The sequence below is a fragment of the Scophthalmus maximus genome, chromosome 9 (genome assembly GCF_022379125.1).
Source record: "Scophthalmus maximus strain ysfricsl-2021 chromosome 9, ASM2237912v1, whole genome shotgun sequence".
NCBI lineage: Eukaryota > Metazoa > Chordata > Actinopteri > Pleuronectiformes > Scophthalmidae > Scophthalmus > Scophthalmus maximus.
Window position 1 is genome coordinate 1,048,452 of NC_061523.1, and position 6,937 is coordinate 1,055,388.

Consider the following 6,937-nt stretch of genomic DNA (forward strand, 5'->3'; position numbering starts at 1 on the left):
TGGATAAAAAACAGTGAGCTAGAATCAGGACGAATTAGAAGAAGAATACTTTAATTTTTAGATTTCAAATTTCTCCGATAGTGATACAAGACCTCATGTGGGACGCGGTACTATTCCTGAGCTTGGGGGGCAGCACCAGAGACGATGGACAGGGACGGGGCGAAAATGTTATGTGTTGAGATAAAAATTATATTTTTCCTCCGCATGCATCTACTGTAGTCCAGCTGTGGCGAATCAGCGGCTTGCGTGCATTACCTCAGCCTCGCCTGGCTCTGCTTTGTTCACAAAGCGCTGCGCTTTCTGGGTCCCTAAACAACACACATGTTAAGTGTGAGACTGATGAGATGAACGGTTCCTCGAGCTATGACACGCGCACACACACACACACACACTTATGACTTATTAGCAGGAATAGTACGATGTCTCCAGCAGTGAGAGAGTAGCATAATTTCTTTGTAGAAGACTAAAGTAATGAATCCAGATATTACATGAATAAGTGTTCAGAGTGAAATGTTATTTCATGAAGTTCAACACTTGAAACAACCCTATCATCTTGATTTAAATTTTCAATACTTGTATTAGCCTCATTTCATTCCCTTCAAAGAGAGAAAACATTTGGACTTTTCGTCAACCAAAACTATGAAGGATAAACGTGACAGAAATGTGACTAAATAAGCATTTTCGTCATAAAGACTAAGACTAAATCTAAAATGGCTGCCAAAATGACTACTGCCTCCATCTCCAGTTTATCCTGATCCAACATTAAAACACACCCTTTGTAAGTCTGGAGAGCGTAGCTCCAGCCCTCGCTGGTCCACAGTGATGAATCGCAGAGAGCTGCCCGTCTCGTCTCTCCCCTGAGGAATCCTGCCGCGGTCGCCTCAGAATTTCTCGTCTTTCTGTACCTCCATCAGTCTCTCCCTCCTCTGTCCCTTTATCACAGCCACAACACTCAGTACCCCCAATGTGTAAGATCGGTTAACAGAAATTAGAAATACCTTCGCTTCTGTGGAAGATTTCTGTGCTACCTCGCGGCTTCATCATCGTGACGGGACATAAATGTAGATAGATTGATAAGCCTTTATTGTACCGTGGGACATTTGTTTTAACATTGAACATTTTGAAAGGAGCAAAATGAATAAAAAGGAAAACGTCACTTTAGACACATTTTCTCGTGTTCAAAAGGAAATAAGGTTTCAAATTGAAACTTTAACTGTATAACGAAGACCCTAACTAGCCTGTATCTAACAACCTTAAATGTCAGCGTGTGCCAGCTCAAGTGTTCATCTGGTCACTACAGCTAATAAGCTCGGCAGCTCACGGTTGGATGGTTTTTTTCTGTCTTCTCCTATTTGGATAATCAGGCTCCGTGGGCCTGGATTCCACTTTTCTCTCTCTTCTGAAAAGTTCACAGGACTCACAGGATATTAAACTTTTTTCATGGTGTTGTGTTTGTGACTCCAGCGTACATTTGACACCGTGTGACTGATTTCAGATGTATAATGTATTCCTTTAGCTCAGGTCACATTATGTGACAGTGATTGACTGAGCCTCTTGCCAAACACGCACAGACAGAGTGAGCTGGATTGGTGGCCCACCCTGCACCTTGACACCGCCGCAGTCTGACTTTCGAAACGTGTTGGCATTAAAGCAATCAAGATGCCCCGGCCGCTCAAAAAAACGGATCACCGTTGGAGAAAATGACAAAAAGCTTGAGCATTGCAAAAGCTGCCTTTATATATTCCCTCATCAAATAAAAGATTCATGGCTCATCTCGGAATGTGAAGACTGCGGCCTCCGAAGGTCAACTCTCATGAAATCCGTGGTGTCAGTGTCGGTGGATTCATTTTATTTTCAGCACAGTGGGATTAAATATAGGAATATACTGTAATCATAAATCTATACAACAGAAATAGTATAAAAGTACATATAATAAAAAGCAAGCCGTTGCCTTGAGGGTTACACAAGAAGAAGGAATTACACTAAAAGCACATGAAAATAGATTATTTCTACAGATGTCTCCTTTATGAAGCTGGTCTATAGGGACAATATCTCCCTACACAAAAAAACATTGCAAGCCAATTCTTTAAATACTTTAAATTGTTTTTAACATCAATAGACGCTTGCAGTCTTCTTCCCTCCCTTCCTGATGTGAAGCTACGTTTGCTGCTGCTGGTGCACCAACTGTTGAAACCAAGTCGGGATGTGAATTGTATTGTTAATATCTTGTTCACTGTACATTACAAATATATTTTCACCAATGCGAAGAAAAATTTAAGGAAACATTAACACAAACATTACATTCTTACATAAGATCTTAAAACAGAAGAAGGTTGAAATCCTGATAAATATGACAGTTTTGCCACAGCTAAGACAGTAGCTCACTGCTGCTGGTCCCCAAAACAAACGATGAGTCACTTTATATGCATTAATGCTTTTAGAAATTCTAATACTGAAACCTCACCTAAAGCGGAAAACTGTCGAATGAAGCAGAGATGTAAGTTTAGGGTAAAATATGGGAGGAGTACTTGAATATTTGTAGTGATTCTGGTACATGCATTCAGCATCAGCGGTATGCCGCGACTGCATTTTGACCGTCGCTGCTAAATTATTATATCATTTTTTTCCTCTGTTCTCTTTTTTTTGCACTAAACGTTATTTGTTCAAAACAGTGCTGTCCAGTGTTCAACAATTTACTGACTACAGTATTAGAAGCAAAACGTTAATCCATTCCATTCCATTCGCATTTTGATTAATTTTTTTCAACCGAAAAGCAAAGAAGAACTGATAAGACTACTCGCTAAAAAAAAAGAAGTTTTGTCCGCACGCACGCTTCACCTCCGCTGCTACAACTCCATCCTAGGGGAAACACTGATTTGATTCAAGTAAAAGTTCTTAAGCTTGAAAGAAAAATAGTTTAAAATGTGCTCGCATAGGAGTAGGAAGCAGGTCAGTCAGATTAAATCCACTCTGAGTAAATGTTGCAGTGTTTTATTTTTAAAGGGGGCCAGTGGGATTTATAATGTTACGTGATGGAACTATTAAATTAAAGAACATTATCAGGCTATAAAATTAATTGCATTAACATGTCAGTGCACACAGACTAGTGGGATAACATCAGACTGGTCCTGAGCTTGAACTGCTGAAACACTGGCTTGTATGCAAACAGCTAATAAAAGACATTTCTATCGGCAAACATTTACAGCCCCCTGCATACGACAGAAGAACACAGGTTATTATTCAATCACCATACTCAACAAGTCTGGACCCGCATGGACAAATAAAAAGCACAAAACAAAGAGGCAATTAAATAAAAATGACCACAAAAAATAAATAAAGCTACAGAGATTAAATAAGATGGCACTTTAACAGCAGAATAAAGAATCACTACACCGGCCAGCGGAGCCGGCCCTTAGTATAGGCTGTATAGGCCAATGCTAAGGGTGCCGTCATCCATGGGGGGCGCCACAAACATGAAGTTTGTGTCATGGCTCTGCCTTCATGCTCCTATTCTATCTATTAGTTCTCTGTCTGTGTGTGCGTGTGTGTGTGTGTGTGTGTGTGTGTGTGTGGCCGGTTTCTTCTACGACTTTGTTTAGAACTTGTTCTGTGATTTTCTTGAAATTGATTTTGTTTCTCTGATAGTTTTGCTCAGTTTCTGAGGCAGGCAGTGCCAGGTATAAGTCCTGGAACTCAACCCAAGCCTGGAACTCAGTCCCGAAACCATTGCCCAACTCACGCTTCCTTGCTCCTGCTTCTCTACCTGACTGCTCAACGTCGCCGCCCTCAATCCTCACCCTCTATTGCTTGAGAGACTTTTAAATCTGTTAAAACTGTTTGTCTGCATTTTGGGTCCAAATTCTAGCTCAGCCCTGAACACTTTTAATTACAAAAACAGACAAACTGTGCCTCTGAGCTGTCAGTTACGAGTTGACAACATGATGAACACTGTCTGCTGTCATGACGTGATGCAAGTAACCAATCCATGCATGTTAAAGACCAACACTGTCTAGCTCTGCCTTTGAGTTGCAGCTGCAAAAAGAGTCAAAAAGGATGGAATCATTCTTAACAGTTCTCAAAAGTTTCTTGAATTATTTATTACGTGTAATTAATACAACATACTGTAAACACCTTGGGGGTGGGGGGAGGCACTGATCAGAAATCTCGCCTGGGGCGCCAACATCGCCAGGGCCGCCTCTGGCAGACAGCATAGAGATTCACAGGGGATATATGCTCTACAGCAGAGACAGCCCACAAACACACATGATAGAACAATGCAGTGTACAAGAAAAGTGACGACTTTTACTGAGTGTCCTTGTATCCAGCTGTCTGCATGTCTTCCTGTGACTGCTGTGCAATGCAAAGTCCTCCGCTATCTGATGCACGGGGGCCATGAAAGGAGTCAGCTTTAGAAAGCCTATCATTTTCTTTCAACATTCCCACATTGACAAACTTGGTACAGCTGTCAGGGAGCCAACCTTGGAGAAGTCGTATCTCCTGCGTGGTGACGTAGGTCAGCCCTCCAGGATGTAGGTCATCTTCAAGGCTCTGTCTGCCACGTTTGCATCCAGCCGCCCACTCATTCAGCACGCTGGATGAAGGAGTGGCCCTCCACTTGCGTTGCCACCACGTCTTCGTGCTAAGCCCTCGAGAACAAGGCAACAGAAGACCACATGATCCGATTTTGTCCATTTCCTCAGACAGTGCTGACTTGCAATTTTGGATGACCCAAAACAGAAATATCACAAAACTCATTTAGCTCTCTGCCTAATCACTCAGTCACCCCACAACGACTCATTCATTCTCATCATATATACTCAGTCCAATCAACCCCTCTGTCCATCTGTCCCTCAGCCCACCTCTCCTCTGTCCCATATTTTGCTCCTCTCCCCACACCCGGTCGAGGCAGATGGGCGCCCACAACCGGGCCTGGTTCTGTTGAAGGTTCCTGTGTTTGTTCCACAGTCACCAAGTATTTGGTTATTGTGTGAACTGTTGGGTTTTTTTGTAAGATCCCGACCTCACTGTGTAATGGGTCTCGAAATATGTTGTGGTTTGGAACTTTACAAATTGAATTTAATTGAATTCATTAAGATGAATGCAACCATTTATACCTAAAAGAAAAGGTCATGCAGATCTCGTGTTGCATTGTTATACATTTTGTTCAGTTCACAAATTGGCCTTGGTTCAGGTGGAAATGCACCCGCTGCCAGTCCCCCATTAAATGTACAAATTCAGCTGAGTGACAAGTGTTAACTCTGGAGATGGAGTCTTCCTCTGTCTGCACACACACCAGCAGCTTCTGCTCTGCCGCTGAATTGAATTTTGTTTGTTCCTTTCACATTGGACTTTTGCTCCCCCTCTGGAATGGATTCTACCTAAAATAATGCAAAGAACAATACATACAAGTAAAATGACTTTCATTGGCGAAAAAACAAGCTAACATCAGCATGCTAATATCATCACAAAGCAAATGTTAACATGCTTTGTTGTTACGTTTGTTTGTCATATTGTTCACTGCTGTGTTGTAGTCCAGTCACCAACTCGCAAGTCGAGTCTCAAGTCCGCAGTGTTCAAGTCCGAGTCCAAGTCTGAGTCACCACAGACAAGTTTGAGTCGAGTCCGAGTCGAGTCATCATTACCTCAGTTCGAGTCCGAGTCGAGTTTCGAGTCCCCAGTGTTTGTGTCCGAGTCCAAGTCGAGTCACAAATAAAAATGACACAGCTTTCACCATTCAAAGGGAGTTTATTAACTGATTTTGAAATGAAATATTGCCAACTTCTTACAAGAACAACAACTGTACGCCGACAAATTGTGCATTTGGCGGAGCTCTTTCCAGACGTGGACGTGAAATTGGTGAAGGCAAACTTTATGCCCCGGTGCACGTCCCGCTGTATCTTCCAAATTTGTTCACAGCATGGGGCGCGCTGAATCTGCAGGTGGAAGAAGACACACGCCCTGCATTGTCAGGGACTTCATCCACCTTCAATCCGATTTGACTCGAGACGGAGTCCATGGCTCGAGTACTACATCCCTGGTTCACTGAGATAGCATTGACTCTACATGAGGAGGAACCATTGTTACTTGATCAGTATCTTCACTGAGAGGCTCAGTGTAGGAACCATAGACTGTATATAAAGATGGACGACATGACAACTCCCAAATCGAAGCCAAAACATCTTGATTGCCCCCTGGTGGCTGCCCCCGTTATATATTCTCAAACCTGCCTCCTCAACGTTAGCAGACGGGACATGGACCAAACTTTTAAAAAAAGTGATTGTTTTTTAACTGCAACATACAGTCCTATGTAAAAGAGAGTAATTCATCAGTGGGGTTTACCTTGAGCTCTTTGCTGCACTCGGAGGGCATCTTGCAATCCAGCAATCAGTAGAAGATGCACAAATACAACAGATAACACTGCTTCTCATGGGTGTTACTAAACTAGATACTGCCTTCCTCCTGTCGCGGCGTTATCCAATATGAACCTCAACAAAGTTCACAGCGCCACCGTTGCCTGTGTTACAATATACTGCGTCACGACAGAGGAGTGTGTGCGTCCAGCCATTGAGTGGCTCAAATTGCAGATGCTGTGGAAAACTACTGTAGAGCTTCGGCGTCAGCAATTTTCATCGCTGCTATTTCTGACAACAAGAGTATTTTCACCGATAAGGCTCTGGGTCTCTGCTTGGTTCCTTTTCCCCACTGTGAAGAGCGGCGCTCCTCAAGGTCAGCTCTGCCTTGGGCTGGATCCAGGGCTCTCTCTATCTCTCTCTCTCTCACACACACACACACACACACACACACAGACTAACACACACACACGCAGTCATTCACATACATATGCGACTGCACACAATGGGAAGTTTAACATTTAGACACAAGAGCAGATCCTTTTGTGTTTTTCTCATGGATAAACTGCTGTGTAAGTTATACAGAG

The 6,937-nt window shown here is 42.9% G+C and overlaps 1 long non-coding RNA gene across 1 annotated transcript; it reads right to left on the reverse strand.

Annotated features, from left to right (window-relative positions):
• Positions 1–4,124: 4,124 nt before the first annotated feature.
• LOC118319474 lies at positions 4,125–6,560 on the reverse strand. Its single transcript, XR_004795997.2, has 3 exons — positions 6,340–6,560; positions 5,787–5,933; positions 4,125–5,378 (listed from the first exon to the last, which is right to left on the reverse strand). It is a non-coding gene; the product is annotated as an uncharacterized LOC118319474 (long non-coding RNA).
• Positions 6,561–6,937: the final 377 nt, after the last annotated feature.